The 18385-nt window shown below is 35.5% G+C and overlaps 1 long non-coding RNA gene across 4 annotated transcripts in view; it reads left to right on the plus strand.

The window, feature by feature from the left end:
• The window catches only part of LOC105728795 (uncharacterized), a 528968-nt gene that overhangs the window by 372935 nt on the left and 137648 nt on the right, over positions 1–18385 (plus strand). For all 4 annotated transcript variants that reach the window (XR_010342957.1, XR_010342956.1, XR_010342958.1 and 1 more), the window contains one exon: positions 6028–6120. This is a non-coding gene — a long non-coding RNA (uncharacterized LOC105728795). The remainder of the gene's footprint in view (positions 1–6027; positions 6121–18385) is intronic.

Raw genomic sequence — 18385 nt, forward strand, 5'->3', positions numbered from 1 at the left:
CAGCCCGTAGTATTCCTTTGATATCATTTTAACACCCATGGGAGCTGTAGTAATTCTTTCCTTCCTGATATGAGTAATTTGTGTTCTCTTGCTTATGCTTTTTTTTTCAGTTACCTGTCTAGAGGCTTATTGATTTTATTGAACTTTTCAAAGAACCATCTTTTTGTTTCATTAATTTTCTCTATCAATTTTTTTTTTTTTGTTTTCATTGATTTGTGTCCTTATTTTTATTTTTTTCTACTTACTTTGTATTTCTTTTTTTGGTTTTTCTTCTTCAGTGTTGTAAACTGGATGATCTAAAACTGATTTTAGATATTTCTTCTTTTCTATTATATACATTTAATGCTATAAAATTCCCTCTAATCACTGCATTTGCTGCATTCTATAAGTTTTAATAAGCTATATTTTACATTTCACTTAAATTTCTCTTGAGATTTTTTTTCTTGGACCCATGAGTTAGTTAGAAGTATATTGCTTGATCTCCACATATTTTTGTATTTTCCAGCTATCTACATTTCTATTGTTTTAATTTTCTAGTTTAATTCCATTGTTGCCTGACAACAGACATTGTATGCCTTACGGGTTTTTTTGTTTATTTGTTTGTTTTTTGAGATGAATTTTGCTTTTGTTGCCCAGGCTGGAGTGGAAAGGCACGATCTCAACTCACCGCAACCTCTGCCTCCTGAGATCAAGCGATTCTCCTGCCTCAGCTTCCTGAGTAGCTGGGATTACAGGCATGTGCCACCATGCCTGGCTAATTTTGTATTTTTAGTAGAGAGAGGGTTTCTCCATGTTCGTTAGGCTTGTCTCAAACTCCCAACCTCTTGTGATCCACCTGCCTTGGCCTTCCAAAGTTGTGAGATTACAGGCATGAGCTACTGTGCCTGGCATATGTCTTGTGTTTTTAAAAATTTGTCAAGGTGTGTTTTATTGTCAAGAACATGGTCTGTCTTGTTGAGTGTTTCATATGAGCTAGAGAAGAATGTGTATTCTGTTGATGTTGCATAAAGTAGTCTATCTATGTGCATTATTTCCAATTGATTGGTAGTGTTATGCAGTTCAACTATGTCCTTATTGATTTTCTGCCCGCTGAATCTATTCATTTCTGACAGAGGGCATTAAAGCCTCCAACTATAATAGTATATTTGTTCATTTCTCCTTGCAGTTCTATCAGTTTTTGGTTCATATATTTTGATTCTCTATTATTATTTAGACACAAATTTAAAAACTATGTCTTGTTGAAGAATGAAACCTTTTGTCATTATGTAGTTCCCTTCCAATAATTAAAATTGTTTTTTAACTCTATGCCTGTGCTTACCCATGTAGTGCTCTTCTTTATCCCTGATAACTTTCCTTGTTCTGAAGCCTGCTCTGCCTGAAATTAATATATTAATTTCAACTTTAATTTGATTAGAATGGTATATTTTTCTTCATCCATTTACTTTTAATTTATATCTGTCTTTATATTTAAAGTAGGTTTCTTGTAGACAACATATAATTGGGTTATATTTTTTATCCACTATGACCATCTTTATTTTTTTAACTGGTACATTTAGAGCATTGACATTCAAAGTGATTATTGATACAGTTTTATTAGAATCTACCATATTTGTTACTGTTTTTTAATTTTCTATGCTTGTTATTTGATTTTATTTTTGTCCTCCACTTATTTTTGCCTTTTGTGGTTTTAACTGAGCATTTGATGTGATCTTATTCTCTCTCCTTTCTTAATGTATCACTTGTACCTTTTTAAATAACAAAATATATTTAGTGGTCATCCCAAAATTTACACTATACCTTTACCATTACTCCAAGTGCACTTTCAAATAATGCTATACCACTTTACAGGTAGTACAAATACCTTATAATGACAAAATAATTCTAAGTCCTCCCTCTTGTCTCTTGTATCATTGTTGTCATTTATTTTAATTATATATGTGTATATACACATATACTTCATATATCTATCCTTATAAATGTGTGTGTGTAACACACACACACAGAAAGAACAAATACACATAACTGAATATAATTATGCTATTATTTTTAACGAACTGTTATCTGTAAGATCAATTAAATATGATAAAAATTAACAGTTTTTTAAATTTTACCTTCACTTATTCCTCTACAATGCTCTTCTTTATGTACATCTAAGTTTGTGACCTATATCACTTTTCTTCTTGCTGAAGAGCTTTTAAAAACATTTCTTGCAAGGCACAACAAATTCCAGTTTTTGTTTGTCTGAGGAAGTCTTCATTTCTCTCTCATTTTTAGAGGACAGTTCTACAGGGTATAGAATTTTAGGTTGGTGGGATTTTTACTCTCTCAACACTTTAAATATTTTACTGTTCTCTTTTCTTGCTTTCCTTGTTTCATTTTTCTTTCTTTCTTTTTAGATGGAGTTTCATTCTTGTTGCCCAGGCTGGAGTGCAATGGTGCAATCTTGACTTACCGCAACCTCTGCCTTTTGGGTTCAAGTGATTCTCCTGTCTCAGTCTCCTGACTAGCTGGGATTACAGGCACACACCACACCATCATGCCTGGCTAATTTATTCTATTATTTTTTTTTTAGTAGAGATGGGGTTTTGCCATTTTGGCCAGGCTGGTCTTGAACTCCTGACCTTAGATGATCTGCTCACCCAAGTCTCCCAAAGTGCTAGGATTACAGGCATGAGCCACCATGTCCAGCCCACTTTCCTTGTTTCTAAGGAGAAGTCAGATTTAGACAAAATTCTTATCTTTGCTCCTCAATAGGTAAGGCGAGATTTTTATTTTTGCCTCTCCCTTCTCTGCCCCTACTTCTTTCAAAATTTTATTTTTGATTCTCTGTCGTTTGAAGATGACATGCCTAGGTATAGATATATTTTCACATTCATCTGGCTCAGTGTTCTCTGCACTTCCTGGAATTGCAGTTTGGTGTCAGACATTAATTTGGGGAAATCCTCAATCATTATTGTTTCAAATATTTTCTCTATTTTCCTTTCTCCTTATTCTTCTTTTGGTATCCCCATTGCATGTATTTACACTTTTGAAGTTGTTCTACAGTTTTTGGATATTATGTTCTTTTTTCTTTTCCAGTCTGTTTTCTTTGCTTTTCAGTTAGATCTCTGTTGCCATGTTCTCAGGCTCAGAGACTCTTTCCTCAGCTTCATCCAGTCTACTAAAACCATTGAAGCAATTCTTCATTTCTGTTGTTGTTTTTCAATATCTAGCATTTTGGGGTGTTCTTTCTTAGAAAATCCGTATTTCTCTGCTTATCTTGACCACCTGTTCTTGCACGCTGTCTACTTCATTCAGTACATCCCTTAACATATTAATCAAAGTGGTTTTAAATTCTTGGTCTTATAATTGCAACATTCCTACCATGTCTTAAGTCTGGTTTTGATGCTTGGTATGTCTCTGCAAAGTGTGGTTTTTGCCTTTTAGTAGGCCTTGTAATTTTTTCTTGATAGCTGATCATGAAGTCCTGGGTGAAGGAATCTGTGATAAATAGGTCTTTATTAATGTGATGGCAAGATGTGGGGTAAAAGAAGTGTTCTATAATCCTGTTAATAGGTCTCAGTCTTTTAGTAAGCTTGTCTCTCTGGGCTGCGAACTTCGCACATGCTTCTCAGTCACATTCCCCCAACTTAGATGGGACAAGATAACTAGAGTGAGATGAAGTTGGGCATTTTCCTTCTTCCACATGGAAGACCAGATAGAGTTGGGTACATCTCTTCCCCCAGGTTAGTTAGTTGCTGATAAAACTCCAGCAATTTTAATTTTCAGCAACTAGTTAAATGGTTTCTCCTGAGGGCAGAATTTATTAAGAACAGAAGGTACTGGTATATTTCAAAAAGTTTCTTCCCTTCTCTCTATCAGAAGCACAAAGGAATTTTTCTCCTATAATCACCGTGAGAACCTAATAAGGATCCAGGAATTAAAACTTATAAAACATGAGGTCCCACCTAAGACTGAGTCCCCCAGGAAACTTTAATTCTCAGACCCATCCACATGGAGCCTCTGGCAATTCATCAATTACACTTTAGGTTTTCTTGATTTGTTTGTGCTCAAGTAAGTTGTTATTCTTTGTATTTGTCTGTGTCTCCAATTTTGGGACAGCAGTTTAACCTGTGACCTTACTTCTCTATAAATCTAAGAAGGTTATTGATTTTACAGATTTTTTTTAGCCTCTTATTTGTTGTTAGGATGGAGTGAAAACTTCTAAGCTGTTTACATGCCAGGCTATAAACCAAGAGTCCTTTTTTTTTTTTTTTTTTGCTCCCGGTAGTTAATCCAGGATTTTAGTGTATACTAAGTATACTGAATAGAGGGAGTTTTGCTATCTGAGGGAGTTTTGTTCAGTGAACCCTCAAATTCTAATTCATCAACATATTTCCAAATTTTCTTTTAGGAGAAAGAGCATTTTAAAATTAAACAATAATATTAGAAATTTACTTGTGAAAGCTTAAGTTTACCACATATTTTGAATTAGTCCTATATCTTACACATTTTACATTTACTATTTTAGTTACCATTTTTAAGCACCAACAAGAAATTTCAGAAATCATCACTGATATCTTTCTTGTTTTATAAATAAAGAATCTGAATCTCAGAGAGGCTACCCGTTTTTCCTTCAGTTACTTAATGACAAAGCTTCAACTAAATTCAGGACACCCATTATTCTTGTTTTGCTCCACTTCTTCCACTGCATTTATTCAAAAACATATAAATGTTAATGTGATGATTGGGAAACTCAAGAACATATTAATTAATTAGAATAGGTTTTGAATGCCCACTATATATATGTGCCATGCTAGGTTTTGGTCATGTAAAATGAATGAATCACAATCCTGTTCCTCAAAGATAGCCATACTGAAGGAGATGGACATGAACATAAAGAACTTTCATGCTGAAAGAGAAGTTCATCACAGCCCATGATGACTTGTATAATGTGCTTCTGGGAAAAAAGTAGTCTCAAAAGCTAAGGGAGATACCCAGAGTAATTTGTCTAAGGAGGTAACATTTGAGTTGTGTCTTGAAAAATGAATAGCTTTTCACCAAGGAGTTCTAGATAACAGAAACAACAGAGATCAGTAATCAAATCCTCATTAAAAAGCTACTATGGACCAAGCCATATGCTAGGTACAGGAGTACAAGAGTGAGCAAAGATAAAGTCTCTGTTCATATACACCTTTTATTCATTTTATTTGAAGGGTGAACTTGCCCCACTTGTCTCTCTAGTGCCAGATTAGGTCACTTCCATCCCAACTGTCTTTTAAAAGTGCAATAAAATGTTTGGTAAGGAGATTTGACTTGGGGGTGGAGAAAAGAGGAAAGCAGGGATACCTCCTAAGGAAGTAACATTTAAGTTAAAGCCTGGAGGATGGTAGGAGAGTTAATACCTTAGGTAGCATATTGAGAAGGAGGAACATAAAGAGGCAAAGGCCATGTCATGTCTAACGGCCCTGAAGTGTAACTGTGTAATCTCCTGTGTATAAAGATGATCATGGTTTAGACATAAACAATGAGGATGGAAGTGACCTAAGCTGGCACTGGAGAGACAAGTGGGGCCAGTTCAGGGAAGACTTTGTGGACAATGTCAATGAAGACATTGAAGGATTGAAGTGAGAGGTGAAACCACAAAATTTGTAGTCTGAAAAACCACTCTGACTCCATGGGAAAAGCCACAGGGATGAGAAAGACACAACATACTCAGCAAATGATGCTAATTTATAAGGCTAGAGCTTAGGGCCTGTGGTGGGGAGTCACAGGAAATGTAGGCTAAAGTCAGATCCTGAAGGAAGCCCCGACTGTCTTGGGGTAAGACTTGTATATTTTATCCATGAGGGAATGAGGTCACTTTGACAAGTTATATGTTCAGAACATAAGAATCATGCTAAAAAGATTCATTTGTGTTCAGAATATTGGAATTACTAATGTTGATAATGGATTGACAGATTTTATTAATATTTCATAAAAAGTTGGGAAAAAATCTATGCCTTTCAATTAACCAGAACTACCTGTTTTCTATTTCCTGTTTTCCAGTTGTTTGAGATTGACTGAACCTCAATTGTAAGAAAAAAACAAACTCGGAGAGAGCAGAGAAAGGCAACTGAGACCCTGCAATACAATGCCTTGGTGAGATGGACTTTCTGGTAAAACTTATGTTAGCTCCTCAAGGAAATGCCTGAGCATATACCAGAATAGTGCCTGCTTATGTGATGCAACCTAATGCTGCCTCTACTTGCTGGAATTTTACTTTGTGCCTCTGGGTGGTAATTAGGGATTGTTTGATCTTAGTCAATAAAATACTATTCAATTTCCCCTGCAAACATCAGAGATGCATTTATTATAGTAAAAATATTTTCCCATGCCACTATTTGAATTTAAAGCATACATGTCTGCTCATTTAATTTCTAGCTACTTACACAAGCTTTTTAACATATAGACTAAGTGCAAATTAAAAACCTAAGGACATTACTCATGTTTCTGGAGGTAAAGATGGATGGATGTTCAGTAAATTACACCTACTTCTATGGAACTTGCTGTTGATGAAGCTTATGAAGTTTAATTTCTTGATTTATCTACACTGGCTGTCTCCCATGACAGTCTATATTCTGAAGCTTAGATTAAACAGATGATGCAAGAAACACCTACATTCAGAATTTGAGAATTACCTTTGAAAATTCAATGAAATCCTTTGTAATAAATTTCTGAATCACATGTGTAAGACATATTGTGGTCTAAATCCTGCCATTCTATTCATTGTAAATATTCACCTTAAAGTAGATTTCTCTGTAAAGCTGGAAGCAACCCTTTTTCACACTTCCTGTGTTATTACAGAGAGGCGCCATTCTGTGTAACAACTTATGAGGCTGCTAGTGGTAAATTCACTTGTAGCACCAGTAGACATGGGTGACAGACGAAAGCTCTTGCATTTGTCTGATGATTAAGCGATAAGCACCGTCAGTACATTCACAAAGAATAGGGAAGGAAATAACACCCTGACTCAGTGCTGTTGCCACTTTGGGTAGGTGAATCGATTTGTACCCTTGTTAGTTTGGTGAAATATAAGCTCTAAATTTAGAAACTATTTTCTGTTTACCTCATTACACTGTATTATACAACATTAAAGAGCAGATTAAGTATGATGTTTAATATAAAAAGTACTAGTATTATATTTCCAGTTAAAAAAAAATGCCTTCCAAACAAGTGAAGGAATTTATATATTGTGTCAAATGTCTCCAAACACTAGGACTTCTTGATATTGTTGTGATTCTTATTAGTATGGAAAAGGATACAACTGACTTAGTTCATAGTAAATGTTAAAGTAATATTCTGAAAATGCATTAGTAATAGGATTTGAATTCACTTATCAACATAAAAAGCAAGAAAATATTTTGTTTCGTTTCTGAGAAATAAGGACTAGCACCAAGTCAAGAGTTATAAGATACAGAGAAATATAGCATATAACCTGGAGGAGAGTAGATATGTGCATTAAGAGTTAAATAATAGAGTGGTTCAATAAGGAGTTACAGAGCATATAAAACCACAGAAAAATGGATGTCATGGTGCAAATGTATGATTAAATTAAAATCTAATTAGTCGTAAAGACATCAAATGCTATGAGGTCATAGGCTACAGTGTGCATGTGTGTTGGTGTCGTCAAGAAAGCTTCATGGGGAAGTAGAAATTAAGTGGGATTAAAGTAGAGGGAGGAAATGGGCAGGAGGAGAAGCAAGGAGTAGGTTTTCAGAAGGGAAGGGGGACACGTGGAGGGAGGGTACAGTAAGACGCAAGGGCAAGGAGGAAGGGGAATCCACCATTAATACCAGGCAGTGACTCTATTAATCTGGATATAGTCAAATATTTAGGAGGGAGAATAGTGGAAAACGGGCTGGAACGTTAGGTTGAAAAAAGCTTTGGACTCCTTCAGTTGGACCTTTATTGAGTATTTACCCTGAATGGTAGTCTTCCACTCCTTCTCTGGACCTCTGATGGTATATTGACTTTGATAGAATGTGCTGGATGTCATCAATGCCCTTGTTTGATTCATTGCCTCATATTCAGAATGAATATGCAGAGCTTGGTATGAACTGGCTTTTACAAAAGATGTAGATGATTGCAAAATCGAAGTTTCTGGAATGTGCATCTGTTTGTCTTTTGTCTCAACCATCTGTTGGGCACTTACACTTTGAAATCCTGCTACTTCGCCCTCTAATCAGGTCTACAATGAAATTCTGCTTCATTCTGAATGCCTATCTTCCCTATATTTGTTGGCTATCTTCCCTACATTTGTTGGAGGAACTTCAAGGCAGTTCCATTATTACAGCTGCCTGAACTGAAACTATTCTTCAATACATATAAGATGACTAAATAATTTATCATCCAAGTGGAAGGAGCATTATCAATAATTATCCAATAGATATAAATTGGATGATCCTAGGGAAACAGGACTAACAGTTAGGCTATTCGATTTTTCTGTCATTGTGTTCTGTCAATTCCTTATTTTAATTCTCTTAATTTTTCTCCTTTTTCTCTCATTGCTTCTGTATCAATCCCCACACTGAGTTCAATTGCACCCTCTGTACTTTCTTGCTAATCATCTGCCCCTCTCCCTTCATTCCATCCTGACGCAGGCAAATGCACCTAAAACTCTATTTTGAGTGTTACTCTCTTGCTTAAGAACCTACAATGAGTCTTTAATATTTCTCCCCAAAAGAATGAACTTTCAGCCGGGTGCAGTGGCTCACACCTGTAATCCCAGCACATTGGGAGGCCAAGGTGGGAGGGTTGCTTGAGTCCAAAAGTTTGAGACCAGCCTAGGCAATATATTGAGACTCTGTCTTTACAAGAAAAATTTTTTTTTAATTAGCCAGATATAGTGGTGCACACTTATAGTCCCAGATACTTGAGAGGCTAAGGTGGGAGGATTGCTTGAGCCTGGGAGGTCAAGGCTGTGGTGGGCCATGATTTCACCATGGCACTCCAGCCTGAGCAACAGAATGAGACCCTGTCTCAAAAAAAAAAAAAAAAAAAAGAATAAACTTTTCTTTCGGGGTCTTTAGGAACAGCTTGATCTACATCTATATTACCTATCTGTTATTTATTTCTGTTGCCAACTACAGCACTGGATTTTCAGGATTATCCATAAATTCTCCTTTGCTTGCTTCCTTCCTTCCTTCCTTCCTCATTTTTATTTATTTTGCTTTTGCAAGTACTGATTATCCACATCTACACCAAGCTCTTTTATTTTTTTTCCTAATTAAGCTATTGTATAATCTTTAGAGCCTTCCTTGATACTGAACTCTTCTTCGAACTTAATAATCTTACAATGAATCCTTGACAAACCACTAAGCTTTTGAGTTCCTGTTTTCTTTTGCTATGATGATTTCAGGTTTGTTTTCTTAAACAATTTCTTTCAACTGGATTATTAATTCCTTGAGGATACAGAATAGTGGTGTCATATGTTATTCACATAAAGAATGTTTTTGAATATATGATGAGAGATGTGCCTTTCTCATCAAAATTTCTCTCTCTCTTTTTTTTTTTTTTTTTGAGACAGAGTTTCACTATTGTTGCCCAGGCTGGAGTGCAATGACCCGATCTTGGCTCACTGCAAACCTCTACCTTCCAGGTTCAAGCGATTCTCTTGCCTCAGTGTCCCAAGTAGCTGGGATTACAGGCATGTGTCACCATGCCTGGCTAATTTTGTATTTTTAGTCAAGATGGGGTTTCTCCATGTTGGTCAGGCTGGTCTCGAACTCCTTACCTCAGGTGATCTGCCCACCTCAGCCTCCCAAAGTGCTGGGATTATAGGTGTGAGCCACAGAACACTGGCCAAAATCTCTTCTTTCTTTTTGAGATGAGGTCTGACTCTGTTGTCCAGGCCGGAGTGCAGTGGCGTTAATTGCAGTTCACTGTGACCTTCACCTCCTGGACTCGATCGCTCTTCCCACCTCAGCCTACCCAGTAGCTGGGATCACAGGTGCCAAAATCTCTTTTTATTCCATTCCTGCCTAATTTGCTTTTGATTTCTTCTAAAAACCAAAGACAAAAAAAATTAAGCATCTTTTCATTTCACAAGTATCTACCCTATAAAATCCAAAGCAATGGTATCCTCTCCTTACTAAGTGAAACAAATAAATTCCAAGATGTGATAGTATTACTGTTCTGAGTCTTCAAAGTCTTTACCCAATTCAGCAGAATCATTCTCAGATGGCACAGAGTTTGCTTTCTTATGCATAATGGATTCATATACAAAAATTTCCTGACCAGGATTATTCCTGGTAAAATGTAAATCTGGTGTTGTTCCCAGTGCTTTTATATGTTTCTATCTTTAAGCTTGAATGTAATGCCTTATGTAAACCTGCATGTTTAGGGTGGAGGGGATGGTGAATTTAATTCAAATTTAATTCTCACTACAATATAGATCTTCAGAGACCATGAGTAATATTCCTCCTGAAAGCTTCTTGTTGATTAGTTTGGAGAAGGGGATTAAAAATTCAAACTGGTGTACTTAATGTGATTCAAAAATGTAAACAGTGCACTGAAAGAATGTTCTGTCTCTTGATTGGTCGCATGATACACTTCATTAGCTAGTGTCCTCTTAAAAGAGGAGATGGGAGGTGAGGGGTTTATAGGTGGTATAAATAGCAGTCCTTGGGTGTGATGTCCTCTGCCTCTTCCTTTGTCCCCTTCCCTGATCCTCTTGCCCCTGCGAACACACACGGCCAATGCTGGCAGCTGAGTCTGCTGGGTTCTTCGTTTGGTTCACTGGTCTGGCTGTTTACCCTTAGCGTTTCTTGCCTGGTCACCTTGGTCCTTGATTCAGTGTCTGTGATACATGAAACTTGTGATACATGGTGATACATTGTGGCTCAGAAGCTTTAAGCCTCAGGAAAGTGGGAGCCACCATCACATGTTACTGTGAGGCCATCACAAGTTGGCTGTGTTCCAGCATACCTCAGTAGGTTACAGGGAAAGGCACATGCCTTGCTGTTTCCATCAACTTCTAGGACCTGCCTTTTTCTTTGATTCCTATTTAAGAAAAAAAGGAAACCTTGATTTTCTACTTCTGGCTTCCATTTTCTTTTCCCTATCAACCTCTGAACAGAAAAAAAATAAAGTGAGCTTTATTTCTCTGTCTATACTCCTTCCTGGTTTCAGCAGTGGACTAGGCACTCTAGGAGCTGGAATCCCCAGGTCTGGGGCCTGGATATGTTTAAAGAGAACGTAACCTCCCTGCACATAAAGCCAGCCTTTCTTACAAGGAGACCAAGTCCCAGCATTCTCCTGCCCCAAATCAGATTTAACAGAGCAAATTAATATCATCAATTTAATTCTATTTAAAAAATAAATATCTTGATTATACACAAAATCAGTGAAATACCTCTTCTTTTTCATTGATGGAAAAAATTTCTCACAAAATATACTTCTGAGTGAAGGCTTTGGTTTCATAATTAGATCTAGCAGTATGTAATTATAAAATTATTTCTTAAAATTCTATAGTTATATATTACACGTATGGTTATAAAAATGCAAAGCTTAAGCATCAACGATCATTGCAGATACTCCACATATCTTAAAAGAACTTAAAAATACCAGCTTCCTACATATCATCATTCTGAGCAATAATTATTACTACTGTTAATTACTTATCTATTGTACCCTAAAATTATTCACTCACAACCATAACATTAATAGTGTAATGCTTGGAATTTTACCAGATAAAAACAGTCTGCTAACTCTCTCATATTCTCTTTTCTTTTTAATACAATATTCATTCAGTATTTACTAAAAACTTGCTTTGAACCAAGCCTTTCATGGGTAAAGCAACAGAGATAATAAATATAGATCCTCAACCAGAGGAGTTCACGTACTTTTGTATATCAAGTATTTTCTGTACTGTCTTACTCCTTACTTTCATTTACTTTTATAATGTAATAGTTTCCCAAATCTATGGCAGATATTTCTCTGAATGATGATTAAAGCCAAATAGCAGAGTCTAATTCTAATAGTTATCTTTTGGATATTATCCAAAAGATTAATGGTTCCACTTTTCATTTATAGGCTTAGTTGTTTGTTCATTCTGATTTTTACTTATTCATTTGTTCATTCATTCATTCCATCAACATTTATTAAGCAATGATTGAGTCCACTGCTGTAGTTGGCCTCTAGACATAAACCATCTATCTTGGCCTTCAAACTGATCTCAATCTACTGGGTTATAGATATGCTAATGCTATAATAGAGGATTACAAATATTAAATAAGGGAAGCGGATTGAGTCTGCCCAGGGTAGGATGAGAATACTTCTCAGAAGAGTAAATAACTTGTACTGAACGTTGAAGGAGAAGAAGCTTGTGAAATAGGTAAGTGGTAAAAGGCAGTCTTGTCCAAGTGAACTCTATAGACAAAAAAGTGGATGCTTGAGCAAAGTTTCTTAAAATCTGATATGTAGAGTATGCCAAAGAGTCTATTCCAGTTTTGATGGGCATAAAAATGTGCCCAACTACAAGATGGCATTTCCTGTCCTTCCTTAGAGATAAGGGTGAACAGTGGCAAGGTGCCCTAGGCTTGGTTAATGAATTATAATTGGTAGTTGTATAGTGAGGCTTCTAGGCAAACTCCTTAAAAAAGGAGCAGGCTCACCTGGACCAAAGCTTTTTCCCTTTGCGCTTTGGCCTTCTATTCTTCCTGCCTGTAATATAAGCACGATGCCCAGAGGAAGAGCAATGCCCTGTGACCATACAGCAACAAGTACACACACACTCAGAAGGGCTGAACAGAAAGATGCAAGGTGCCTGCAACCCTGAGATAACACGGAGTAGTTCGGCCAGCCCTACACTGTACTTTTGAGACTTCTCATGACTGGAGGGAAAGATTCCTTAGTTAGTTAAGCACTGGTTTTCAGATTTATGTTACTTGGGAAAACTGATGGAGTGAACCTGAACAGGCTGGAAAAAGCAAACATTTCTGAAAAACACCTTCATAGGTTCTGATTCTGATTCCGGTAATCTAAATGGCACCTAGGAATTCCAACTTTACTTTCTGATACATGTGGTCCCAAGATAACCTGCATTTAAACTAACAAACCAGATTAAACAAATGTCAAAAATAAAAACTTTCTCAAATTTGTGGATGCAGAGCAGTTGATGTGTTTGCTATCGTAGGCAGGACAAGTATTCTTTCTCCTTCTCTTCTTCTTCCTCTTCATATAACACATGGGGAGCAAGAATGGCTATTCAAAGTTAACAAAATCCAAATCTATGACATCTATGCTATGACATAAGACTGATGGAGAAAAAATTGTGTATTTAATTTAGCAACACTTAAGCAGTGCTTACTATATGACAGGGGCTGTTCTGAAAACTTAACAAGCATCTATTTAAATACTATAAGAACTCTAGAAGGTGGGAACTACTATAATCCCAAATTGTAGATGTGAAAACTGACTCACAGAGATGTTAAATAACTAGGTCATACAGCTATTTAGTCACTATACTATATCTTGAATTTTTAACCATCATAGATTTATCATTTGTGTTTCAACTACTTATCAGTGACCATAAAAATCCATAATAGTCAATTTTAATGAGAATAAAAATATTACCACCATATGTTCTGAGATACAAACATCTGTAGAAATAAAAATATTATAATGAAGGCATCTAGCATGAATGAGTCTTATGGGTTGTGATGTTGGTTTTGATAAGCAAGTGACTTAGGTAGCCTAGCTAATCTCTAAACATCTGTTTCTTAGTATAATTTCTGGATTTTATAAATTTGGGAATTCTCAAAGGTCTAGAGTTGTAAGTAATGTAAATATAATGAATCTACAGTAGAATTTTCTCAAATATATTACTTTTTCTTTAAACAGTTGTTCTATAAGACGTTAAATTTAAAAGGGACTTCCTGTTTAAATAAATTTGGAAAATAATAGGTTATACAAAGTCTTCACTGCCAGATTTATCAAAATTTTGCTGCCATATTTATTGAAATCCTAATAAGAAAAATACAGTCATAAATCTCCAAGAATAAAATATATGTAGCATTTTCTGAAAATTTAACCATGCAATCCTTTTTTTTCCCCTCAGAATATTTAATGACAGTGTTGTTCCATAGAATACTGTGTTCCAAATTTAAAATTTTATGTTGTACAACTTGAAGTAATATTTTAAGCAGAACTATTCATAAAATTTTTTTTGCAAGCTGCGGGTATATTTGGTATGTGTAATCATACCAGATCAGAGAGAGGAGGAATAAAAAACTGCTAAATGTAAGTTTCTCTCCTTACCAGCAAGAAAGCACTATTTTATGAATAATTTGTAAATATTTACAATAGTTTTTAAATTCCTTACAATTTATTTTAGCATTTTGTTCTAAAATTTCTCTGTTCCTGGCTTTGAAGAGTTCTGTTTTCCCTTTGAGTTCTGCAAGTCTAGTGTTTTGTGTATTTTCTCTGTCTTTTTCTTTCTCTAATCATAAAGCTCTAACTATAAAGCATAAAAATGGAAGATTCATCTTGTTCATCCAGCCAGTAGACATCTTTCATCATCTGAAATAAATGGGAGCAACAATCTTAATGTATGAAGGATAAAAATCAAATTGCATTTTTCTTAATGAGCTAAATAAGCAGATAAATGTGTGCTATGGATAAACAGCTTGATACATTGTAAATAAATATGCCCGAAGTCTGCTAAGGAGAATGCTCTCATTAATGTTGATGTTTTACTATTTTGGTTTCATCAAACATGAAACAAAATTTTAGTAACTTATTTCATTATGTTAAACTCAAGGCTCTGAAAAGATTGCTTTGGCTTTAATAGAGGTGCAATAAAGCATTCATTTAGATATTTTTCAATTTTTTAAACATTTTATTTAAAGATAATAAAGGACTGCCTAAGTCAACCAGTTCAGTCTGGGTCCTGTGTAGACCTGTTCGATATCAGAACAATGACTTCTTGCACAGCCTGATTTAAAATATTTCTCAATTGAACTGTTTTTTTCTTCTCTCTGGAGATATGTTTCTTAGGGAAGGAATATTTTGAATCATCATTCTCATGTTACTTACTCTTCCCTGTGTTTGAATGTGTATTTGTGTCTCTCTCTCTCTCTCTTTTATTTTCATTCTTGGAAATAAGATCATTCTTTACTGTGTGATATTTGTGTTCATTATTTAATTTTTTGAGAAATAAGATGGTTACATATTAATATTAATTACTACTGTTATTTATTTATTCCCAAATATATTACATAAAGAAGAAACAAAGATAAGTTAAAAGCATGCTAAGTTGCCTCAAGAAATGTCCCATCGTTTTGGTACATAAGTAGTAAAAAAAAATGATAAAATCTATCAATGCAATCATAAGATCTATTATAAAGCAGAATTTCACTTCCCCATTACCCTTCAACAAAAATTCCCAGTCTTCTGTTTTTTTGTGCTGGAATAAAAATTAAGTGAATTCTGGATATTGGCATATCCTTCAAATTTTTATATCCTTCTGCCTCATATTTTTGTATAGTTATCATCAAGCTGTGGTTTCTCTTTCACCTGAAAGAAGTGAATAAAGAATCAGATTTACATTCACCAAGACTTTCCTTGCTGTATGTTATGTTTATTATAATTAGTTATTTTTTATAATGAGCAAATATTCTATACTCAAAAACAAATAATATTTAAAAGTAGTAAATTCAGGGGTATTTGATATAAAATTCAATTAATGTAATAGCTTTTAAAAATGCAAATATGCAGAATAGTGAAGATGCCTGCTTACAGAAATGGAAAGATGATAAAATATAAGATATAAGCCAGTTTTATAATAGAATATCCACTTATTAATATGTTCAGAAAAACAGGAGCAACCCAATGTTGTATCAATATTACAAATGCCAATAATGGCTATTTCCAGGTAGTGGAATTATGGTTCAAGCATTTCACTTTGTTTTACTTTATTGGGCAATTTTTTGTTTTTCTGTATTTTCTAAGTTTTTTTTTTTGCAGTGGATATACAATGAATGCATGAGTTTTAAAAATTAGCATGAATTGTAATAGACCTTATAAAAACAAAAGAGGCAGGAGATTGTGGGGGTAGGGAAGGCATGCAGTGAAGAATAAAGGGAGAGGCAAGCATTGGTGATAGGATCCTGAGTAAGAGAATGTTGACATGGGAACGAGTGTGTCCCCTGACATTTGGAAGCAGTAGAACTGTGTTCAAATTCAAGCCCCATATGGATACGTTCCTTGACATCTCCAAGGCTGTCTAATTGTAAAACTGAGATATCTCCAAGGGACATTATGGAAACTGGATGAGATTATTATGAAAAACAAGTAGCACCATGTTTCTCATAAAGGTAATGGCAAACAAATAAGTAAGCTGATATAACCTTTTATGATGTGATAAATCCTTCACTTTTCATCAATACCAGTACCTTCCTATACTCAATCTGAAGTAATGCCACCACTATTAACAAAGGGAAAGAAGCCATAAAGAATCTAGAGTCGGTGCTAGAGATTGCATCCTTTCTCCCTGAGGTGCCGATCCAAATCCAGAACTCTAGATTAGTGTTTGCAAATAATCCCCACTTTCAATATTTATTTACATTGTTGTGAAAAACAAATAGTTCCTCTTTAAAGGGTTTCAGTTTCTGGTTCTTTGTTCTATTCTAAAAAGTAATCTTACCCATTCATCTATCAGCCCTCCCTATCTCTACTGTGCCCAAACACACCAAAGCATTTCCCTTCACCTATGTATCCATCCTTCCCTTCAAAAGCCCGCCCTTGGCTCCTTTGATGATGTCAACAATTGGAATTAGCCTAGATTGTGCTGTCTGATTCCAGCCCAGAGTGGGAGGACACAGGAACAGGGTCTGCGTTAGGGATAAAAAACTCCTGCTCTTTGTTCTGTGCACTCTCCCTTGCCTCCGCCTTGCATGCAGGAAGCGCCCTTTTATAGAAGTAAATTGCTTTGCTGAGAAAACTTTTGCCTGGGTGTTGGTTCCACTTTGTGGCACTGAGCATTTTACTTCTAACAACATCAATCATTTTCCCATTTGTTTTAGCAAACAATTCATCTAACTAGTAAATAAATGTTGGTTTTCTGTGTGCTACTTTTAAAGTGGGCCAGAAGTAACTAACAGAATCAATGGTACATTGGTACCTTGGATACCGAGGGGAATGGATAGCTTATGAAGCAAAAATTGAAGGTGCCCATAGATAATTTGGATACTTCCAAAAAGAAATTATTAGGATGGATGAAGGAGAAAGTAGACCAGATTACCTTGAGGTTCTTCCCAACCCTAAACACCCATGATTTCATGACGTTTGTTTTAAAACATAACTTTTATTTTTTTGAGACAGAGTCTTATTCTGTCCACCAAACTAGAGTGCAGTGGTGTGATCTTGGCTCACTGTAATCTCGGCCTCCCAGGTTCAAGTGATTCTCCTGCCTCAGCCTCCTGAGTAGCTGGGATTACAGGCATGTGCCATCACACCCAACTAATTTTTGTATTTTTAGTAGAGATAGGGTTTCACTATGTTGGCCAGGATGGTCTCAATCTCTTGACCTCAGGATCCATCCATGTAGGCTTCCCAAAGTGCTGGGATTACAGGCATGAGCCAATGCGCCTGGCCTAGATTAAGATTTTTAAACTATATGTCATAGATTTCAGTAGTCAAATATACATGTGTTAAATACATCCTATTTATTATTACTTTCTGATGTTTCTCTTTTATTATGTGCTAATGTGTCTTTGAGAATCTCCTTTTTCTATGCTTTTGCAGCTGACCAACTCTCAGCTGACATGTCTTTTTACTACATTAATGTCTTTAGTCTAATACTTGTCAAATTTAGCAGATGTGTAAGTCATTTTTTCTTCTCTGCAGTGTCTTTTCATATTCCCCTGATATGTTTCTAACTGCTTGACTCTGAGCAATCTCATTTCCCTTATTTTCAAGTGCTTAAGGGACTGAGCCGGAAATATCTGATAAATTATTGATGAACAAATTCTACTCAGATATTCACTTACTGTGTTGTTCATTTTTAAATTTAAAATACTTAAAGACTGTCTATATAGTTATGATTTTTTCTTAGATATGAACAACATCCAAACAATAGAAATTAATGTTTCTTGTTTGATAAACTTGTTCACATTTAACATTTGGAGCCTTAAAATTTATTTTTGAAATACAAGAGTTACCTCTTTGGAGCTAGGGAAGTGAGAAGAGTTGAATTTAGTAGCCAAATGCCAAAATATTATGTGAAAATCAAATTAGAAATAGGAGGATTTTCTTGTCTTTCAACAGCTAGTAGAGCCTCACCCTGAAGAAGCGTTGGCAGATTTTTATGCCAAGTCTACAATTAAGGAGGATGAAATAATAAATACTGCCCCAGCTCTTACAC

Source organism: Aotus nancymaae, unplaced genomic scaffold (assembly GCF_030222135.1).
Source record: "Aotus nancymaae isolate 86718 unplaced genomic scaffold, 86718_ANA_hifiasm-v0.15.2.pri h1tg000016l, whole genome shotgun sequence".
Taxonomy (NCBI): domain Eukaryota; kingdom Metazoa; phylum Chordata; class Mammalia; order Primates; family Aotidae; genus Aotus; species Aotus nancymaae.